The sequence below is a fragment of the Sturnira hondurensis genome, unplaced genomic scaffold (genome assembly GCF_014824575.4).
Source record: "Sturnira hondurensis isolate 20B ecotype Veracruz unplaced genomic scaffold, ASM1482457v3 Scaffold0014432, whole genome shotgun sequence".
Taxonomy (NCBI): domain Eukaryota; kingdom Metazoa; phylum Chordata; class Mammalia; order Chiroptera; family Phyllostomidae; genus Sturnira; species Sturnira hondurensis.
The window spans coordinates 3,958,791-3,967,754 of NW_028087063.1; positions in this window are offsets into that span (position 1 = coordinate 3,958,791).

Consider the following 8,964-nt stretch of genomic DNA (forward strand, 5'->3'; position numbering starts at 1 on the left):
TCTCCCCAGGCAAGGAAAACAAAAGAAAAAAATAAAGAAATGAGACTACATCAAATTTAAAAATTTTGCACAGCAGTGGAAATCATCAACAAAATAAAAAGACAACCCATAGAATGGAAAAACATATTTACTGATGCATCTGTCAAACAGTTAATATCCAAAATTTATAAAGTACTTACAAAACACAACACACACACACAAGCCAAACAACCCAATTAAAAAATGATTAAAGGACCTGAGTAGACACTACACCAAAGAGAGTGAGTGTACAGATGGCTAATAGACATATAAAAAGATGTTCAATATCACTAACCATCAGAGAAATGCAAATAAAAACCACAACGAGAGAGCATCTCACACCTGTCAGAATGATTATCATCAGTAAATCAACAAACAAGTGCTAGCAAGGATGTGCAGAAAGGGGAACACTTTTGCACTGTTGGTGGGAACACAGACTGGTAAAGCCACTGTGGAAAGCAGTATGGAGATAGCTCAAGAAAATTAAAAACTGATCTGCCTTTTGGCCTAGCAATCCCACTTCTGGTAATATATCTGAAGGAAGTCATAAAACTAATTTGAAAGAATATAAGCACCCCTATGTTCATTGCAGTGTTAATTACCATTGTCAATATGGAAGCAGCCCAAGTGTCCATCAATAGATGAATGGATAAAACAGCTATGGAACATTTACACAATAGAATTCTACTCAGCTGTAAAAAAGAAGAAAATTTTGCACTTTGCAACAGTATGAATGGAATTAGAGAATATTATGCTAAGTGAAATAAGCCAGTGATTTCACTCATATGTGGAATCTAATGCACAAGCTGAACTAACAAGCAAAAGAGAGACAGAGTCATAGATGGAGAGCAGGTGACAGCTAGTGGGAAGGGGAGGGGTTGTGTAAAAAGAAAAGAGGATTCATGGACATGAACAATGATGTGGTGATTGCTGGGGGGAGAGGTATAAGGAGACTAAATGGTAATGGAAAAACACAATAAAGATTAAATTAAAAAGTGAATTGTAAATAAAATCAATTGTATTGAAGGTTTTTTAGAATCTAAAAAGATAATAGAACCATTTATGACTTCTAATGAAATCCCAAGCCAAAACCCGGGTTTGAGTCCTAGATATTTCAGCACAGGAAGCCCTGACACCCCTGAGTTTGGGTGCTCTGAGTCCTGAGGGTTCTGAAACACTTTTTAAATAATCCTTTGGCTATTAGTAGCAAGGCTTAAAATCAATGAATTTAAGATATTTGCATTAAAAATCCAATTATAAAACAATACTTAGAACCATCTGTACTATTAATCAATTGCTCCATAAGAAGAAAAATACAATGAAAGGACAAGTAAGGAATCATGAAAGGATTTCCTCTAACTTTCCTTTTACTATTCCATCTGAGGTCTCTGAGAAGCAACTGTGCTTTGTCTTCTCTAGGACTTTATCAAAGAACACAGCCTCTCTGCCTGACAATATTAAAAAGCCTGTGTTCATGCTAAATGTTCTTGATTACATGTTGTCATATTTTAACATGTCTTTCGGAATTCAGAGAGTCTGGTAAATAGTATCTCAGAATCCTATCAACCCCTTTCAGGTAATTTCACATAAATTGTCTTCCTAATTTTACGGAGCAGTTTCTCAAGGTAAGGTGTGGTTGAGTAATATTATAAATACCCTATTTACTGGCAGATTTGGGAATAGAACTTGAAATTTTTAAATTTTCAGTCTTGTGGCCTCGACTCTTTGGCTTTATTTAATTGTCTCAACCAAACTTAATAATGAAATTCTTAGTAACCGTAATGCCTGACACAAAGAAAATACTCACTAAATAGTAGTACCAAAAATGTCTTTTACAGCCAGTTCCAATTTTGATTTTACTGAAACAATATGTAATTGCAAAGATATAAAGCCATGTTATAAAGACATACCTGGTGCCCTGGATGGTGTAGCTCAGTGGATTGAGCATGGGCCTGAGAACCAAAAGATTGTGGTTCGATTCCCAGTCAGGGCCCATGCCTGAGTTGAAGGTCAGTTCCCAGCAGGGTACACATGAGAGGCAACCATACATTGATATTTCTCTCCCTCTCCTTCCCTTACCCTCTAAAGGTAAATAAGTAAACAAATAATTTTTAAAAAAAGACATACCTGGGGATGAGAGAGATGCTGAGGACCAACCCATGTGCCTACTCTGAAGTCTCAGACTTCCTCTCTTTTGCCTAAGCTGTTATATAGTCTGTGTGCCACAAATCCTTTAAGAGAAACATGTACTGAAATGCTTTCTACCAGCCTCACGTTACAGAATGGAGTAAAAATACATTATAATGACAGGTCCACCCACCCGACATGCTTCACCTCAGGGTCACCTGAGAACAAGTTTTGCCTCTTAGAACATAGATAATAATTTGACAATAATTATTTACTTACCTACTTTAAAATACTTAATTTAAATCAAACTGTATCATTTTTTAACAGTCTAACTATAATAATAACAAATTCAGGCACAGCAAATGACATTATCAACCGGTCACTACCAATTCTAGGAATAACTGTAAGTCACCTGCAAGACTATTTTTAGTTAAAAAAGTAACTTTGATTTTTGAAATGCATGTGTGTTGATACACTTCCCATCTTAAGAAAGCTGATTATTATAGATATAGAAGTCATACCTTATTCCTCTAAATTTAAAAATTAAAGGCAGCAAAGCTATATTATTAACCTATATATAAGTGCTAATTTATAGTCTCATTTTTAATTACATGTGAATTAAAAGGTTTAGCATAAAGATATTGGGCTATAATTTTAGAATTATGTAACAACATATATTTTTACTAGTATATATACTTGGATACATATGCAGTTTTCATAAGATTCCAAATAAGAGATTCTAACCTTCTCTATTGAACGGTTCTTTCTGAATTTCCTCTCCTGATTCCTCCCTGGTTATTACCCCGGGCCTCAATGTCAGCATGATGAATCCTACATGACACGTTTTGTTGTAAATTTTGGCATAAAGACCTCCTGGCTAGACGCCACGTCTCCCAATGCAGGTCCCTAGAATGAGATGGCTAGTGCCTCTTGAGAATCCTAATAGGAGACAGGTTCTGAATAAGACCATGGGTCTGGAGGCTTTGCGTTCAGGGAGACTTTCGCTTTGAAGTGTCTGTTCCTGCGTGTTTTGGTGGCACTGCTGTTAGTTGTTGAAATTATTTTGGTGGAAAAGATGGGTGCAGTTCAGGAGGAGTTTGAATAAGGGAAAAGAGAGGGAGAGTGCAGATGGACAAACCTACAGGAATCACTGTGCAGTACTGCTCCTTCTACAGGCTTCTAACTGATGGGAAAATGCCCTGCTGTTATGACATGGATGATTATGAGATTTGCATTTAAGCTGGGTCTCATCCAGTGATATAATATTGGGCCCTTTAAAAATGCAAGGCAACCAGAATTTGGCATAAGGCAATCAATGATTGATGTGCTAGTGGACTTAAATAATGTATCTAAAATAAAATAGAATTCATATGCACTGAGTAAAGCAGCCTTCTGCATTGATTTCTAACCTACACGAGACACATGCCCTGAATAAGAACTAAACCTTGGAAGACAGTGAGTAGTTTTGTGGGTGAAGTTAGGAAGATTGCTTCATGATATAGCTCATTTTATTTCACGTTTGTGACTTTGCTTAAAGTGATCAATCTCACCAGACCATAAAAATTTTATCTTTTAATGATGAATTGGGGTTATCTGCCACATAAATATATATATGTACACACACACACACATGCACACACACCCCCAAAACACAGGGAGTCACCAGGTACATAGCTAAGGACAAAGTCCCCCCAGACACATCATTTTTTTCTTTGTTTGTTTATCAATGTTGACATCTTTGTAAAAGTTGATTGCAATAAAGTGAAAAAATCAAATACATTCTTAAATATATTTATATTAACAAACTATGTTAATATAGACAAAAGAATGAAGATGACCACTTTGAGGCTTAGGACATCCTCCTGCTGCATGGTGGCTCTAAGAAATGCTACTGACCCCATAGCAGCTGTTTTGAGTGCATTTTTAACTGCTGTCCATTTCCAATTGCAGGCTCACTCCTGGTCATCCTGGAAATTTGCTTGTGTTTTACTGCTATCATGGAAGGTTTTTTTTGTTTTTTGTTTTTTTGCCGTAAAAGATGGAAGTTGTTGTGAGTCTTGTTCTGAATAGAGCCCTGACATTGCATCCATGGTAGTTGAAAAGGAAACACAAGAGCTCCCATGTTACATTAACTAGTAGATCAGAAAGAGAAGGCAGGGGGTTTCATTCTGTTCTTAAACACAAAATCCAGCACAAGGTCTTCGGAAATTCCATGGGGAGGAAGTAGTTTAAAGCATGAAAATGCCAGAGAAATTACTTGGCCGCAGCTCCCTAGGATGTCAGGGCATTTTCCCACCATGTACATATTACTTAGCACTTTGTTTACAGTTCCCAAGACCAGGCATCCTCCCCTCCAATCACTGCCTGGTCGGACCCCCTGACGGGGGCAGTGGGGCAAGGAGCGGGGCAAGCTGGCTCAGGGTAGGCCTGGAGTAGGCCTGCGATGAAAGGTCCAGAAGACAACAAAACATCAGATATGAGAGAATAGCAATTCTTGACAGACTTAATCCCATTATTTGAAAAATATTAACCACCAATACTGACTAATGTATTTACTTTTATCTTTGTCAGTTTGGGTAACAGAGGGGTAAGCATTTAAAAAATAAATGTTAGGCTCAGAGGGGTCAAGTAATTCATCTAAGATGTACAGATCTAGTTATTGTCAAGGTAGAAACTAGAAACCAAAATAATCTCAGATGGAGAACCAAAATCAATGTTGTATAATGCACTGACAGATCTGTGCCTTCCAAGCAAAGCAACAGGCTCCAACATTTTTTTTTCTGTTTACTTCTTAAATTCTCCTGCTTGGGCAGCTGCCTTCTACAGGGTATCCCCCTCAACAGAGCCCATGATGTTTACTCAGCAGGCACAGCCTTCTTTCTCCAGGAGCCCCAGGAGAGCAGCACACCAGGGTGGTGTCCATGCTCATGATGGGGTTTGATCACACCACCACCATCAGCCTAACACCTGCATTTTTCTCTGAATAGCTCATGAACACCCATATGGCCTCATGCAGAGCCATGTTCCAGCACTTCTCCCTTGCCTTGGGTACCCCAGAACTCCAACTCTCCTTCCATCCTGGGGTCCCCAGAGCTGCAAAGCCAGTTCCTCCTGAAGCCCACACTGGTTGGCCCAGTCAGGATGCATCTGTGTGCAGAAATCTGGAGTCCACTCCATCTCACATTCTCCATCCTTGAAAGCCACACTCCTTTTGTGTCACCATTAACTACATCTTTAGCTGAGCCTATTCAACTTTATAACTCAAATATCTCCCATGGATTTGATTTATATTACAAGTGCTTATGCATTAAGTCTTACCCTCAGGCAAATAAGAATCCATTTATCCTAAGAGTAGGTGTCCAGAAAAAGACCCAGCATTTGGCCTGTGTTATCTCAAGTTGAACCCTCAGTGTTAACATTTATTGAGTGTCCTTTATCCCTCCAAGTAAGATACTAGATGTAGGGATTTCTTTTCTAGAGATAAAGAGGCAGGTCATGTAGGTTCTATGCTAGCTTTGACCATGTCTTTCTCAGCAGCTTTAGGGGGAGCTTCAATTAACATCACCCCACTTCACACATCTAAAAGCAAAGCCGCTGTGAAGCATGTACCATGCCCAAGGCCACACAGCAAGTGAATAGAAAAATCAGTTTCAAATCCATGGGTTCCTGACTCCAACCCCACAACCCTCTATGCTGTGAGCAGAAGATAAAAAGATGCAGCAAAGAAAATGAAAGAGTGATGGGAAGGGAACGTAACCCGAAAAGGAAAGGGATTGTGAGCCTGATTTTAAAAGACAAAGGGGTCCCTAGCCACTTCATGGGGAGTAAAGAAGTGGGAATCACTACTTACATTGTTTCAACATAGGAATGGTTCCACTGGAACCAAAGGTTCCCAAAGAAAATGCACATTAAATGTTTGAAAGTAGTTGTAGGAGTTTATCATAGTTAACAAGCATTTGCCTTATGATGAATCAAAACATGCACAGCGAGGCTGCGGGAAGCCCTTCTCACCCCATCAGCAGCAGCGGCCATCTCTCCGCGCCACCAGCGGGAAAGCCGTGTGGGGTGAGGCCACCGCTCTGGCCCCCTTTCCTCTTTCCCAAGTTGACCTCCTTTCTCAGTAGTTCTGAGACTTTGCCCACTGCCCACGATTATGGTCACATGGTAACCAGCTCCCACCACGTGCCTCTTATAACTTATAGGGCTGATTTTTAAAAAGTGCATGCAGCAACCAAAATTAGTTTGAAATTCTGAAAATTCGATAGATTTATACCAAAAAAGGATAAATTGTGAAATGATACTGTGAAATCACAAATATCCAGTTACATTTCCATAAGGGGAATAATTGACCACAGAGAATTTAAGCAGTCCCTGTTGGCACTTGTGAAGGCACTGAGCAATGATATGGTAATGTAGAAATGACTACAAACAGGTTTTTAAACTTGTCTTAGACTCTGGGTTACATGAGTCTTTCCTTGTCCGCCTGTACACTGGGACCACAGTGAGGTACACTAGGTGTGCAAACAACAGGCTAAGTGTTGCCTTCTGGAAGGTGAACACATGGAACAGCCTTTCCAGTTAGCAGGGAGGCCCATCTGCAGACTCCTGCCTATTTCTGTGCTAGAAGTACAGACTTAGCAAGAGGGCAGCCTCTCATGGGTACAGTCCTAGACATTACAACTTTTCCTGAAGCTGGCTGTTCTTGGTCGGGTCACACTTTGCAAGCTTGGCCTTCAATGCTATGTCAAACTAACAAGAGAGCTGTGCTACAATCAGAGAGAGAGATTTTATCAGCACCACACTGAGTCTGCCATTGAGCAGTCCATAACTGAGGTCCAACCGTGAATACCCTTGGTGTATCACGCTTGAGTCATGTTCTGACGTCACCACACTCAGTTGCACCAGTGGACACTGCAGCACAGGATCCAGGAATCAAAGAGGAGACATGTGCCCTGAGAGCAGGCAGTTTTGGTCACATCAGGAGAAGGCACACTCCTAAACCTGCCCTGATCTCCGGAAGTCAGCCAGAGCTGGGTGCTTCCTCCCTGCACATACATTGGGAAACAGTGACAAACCCTAACTTCTGTGGGTGGGTATCATACATATAAGGTAGAAAAGGACTGGAACTTTGTCTAACTTGCTTCTATGCTCTATGCCCAGTCCTCAAAACAGTGCCCACCACAAATAGCAGCTCAGCAAGTATTAGGAGTGAACCATTATAGGGAACCTGTCTGCATGGCAGCAGTGAATGTAGCCCAGTCCCTGATTTGGAAAACTGGCAGGGAGCAAGTCGGCACACAGGAACTGAGCTCACAGATTGGGTTTTCCCATGGGGAATTGGGCCTGCATTGTACCTAGGCTGCTTTGAAGCTTGCTTTTTACTAAAACTCCCTCACTATGAATGGAGGCAGCAAATGTTTGCTTCATATCTTTAAAGTAACTTCCTAAAGTCTGTGCTAAACCTCCCAAGGATGGAATGTAACTAGTTCAACCACCTCTCTCCCCTTGCATCTCCAACATCCTTTTCCTTGAAGTAATCAGCAACATCCTTTCCTTTGTTATCTGTAAGAGGTAATCACCTAAAGTGAATCTGTGCATAGCAAATGAGGATCATCTCGAATATAGTGTACCCAGAAAGCAATAAAAGCCTGTCCAGGCAAGGGTTGGGGCCCTCTCTCAGAGTGGCCATGCTGTCCCTTTTCTCCACAGGACTTCTGTAGTCCATGTGAATTTGTTTGTCCCAGCCACAACACATGCACCCCACTGGCTGGAGTCCAGATCAAACCCTCACTGCAATATAATCATGATAACTTACCGGAGGATTTCCTGAGCAGGATGCTATTAAGAAAAGTAGCCGGCTATTTAGTGAGACCAGTGGAGGTAAGGTATGACTTTGAAGCTAGCAAGGCCATGTGACAAATTCCCCTCAGTCTTAGACAAAAAATTAAAGCTTTATAAATGTTCAGAAGCTTGATTCTATGGTATTAGCACTTGTTCTTCAGCCACTTACAGTGACCAAGTTTCCTGGCCTCCACTTAGGAAGCTGACATTTGTTTCTCTCCACGTGAGATATTCACACACCTGAATATGTGTGATGCACACCTGAAGCTGCGGTCTACCTAAATTTTTATTGTTTCTCTCTGGGGAGGCTGTATTTGTTCCACTCAAGGGGTTGCCAGGACTAACAGGTTATTACCCAACTCTCATTCCTGCTGCTTCCAAGTCCACAGAACTGAACATCCATACTCAGTGAAACAAAAGTAAGAATGAAGCTGCCTGTGAATAGTTTTATCCCAAGGAGCAGCTACACCTCAAATGTCTCTCTCTTCCTGTGGGCACCAGCATGTGGCTGTGTGTGTGTGTTTCAGAACTTCTCTTGCTAGGAAATACGAGTGAGCACTGTGTCTAACTCACCTGCCCAAGCATAACAGGGGTGAGTATTTCTTTTCAAGAAACTGATAGGATTCAGACAACTTATCACCAGACCCGGTGGTTCAATACCAGCTTGTGAACATGTCGACAGAGCGGAAGAGCCAGACAATAGAAAGGGCTTCACCTTCATTCCCACCACAGCCCAGACTCTGATTCTGAGCTCTGAAGTTTAGCTGGAGCTATCCCAGCACCTGTCCCTGGGTGGGCGTATTAGTGGGGAGCTGGACTTGAGATCTTCGGGGGTCACAGTTGGAGGGGCTATGAAGGAAGTGGGGGCTGAAACTGAATTTTTTCAACTGAATGTTTTCTCTGTACTATCTCCAATACACACGTGCCATCACGTATCACTGTTTATCTGTCTAAGAATTTCCTTTGAAATATTCAAGG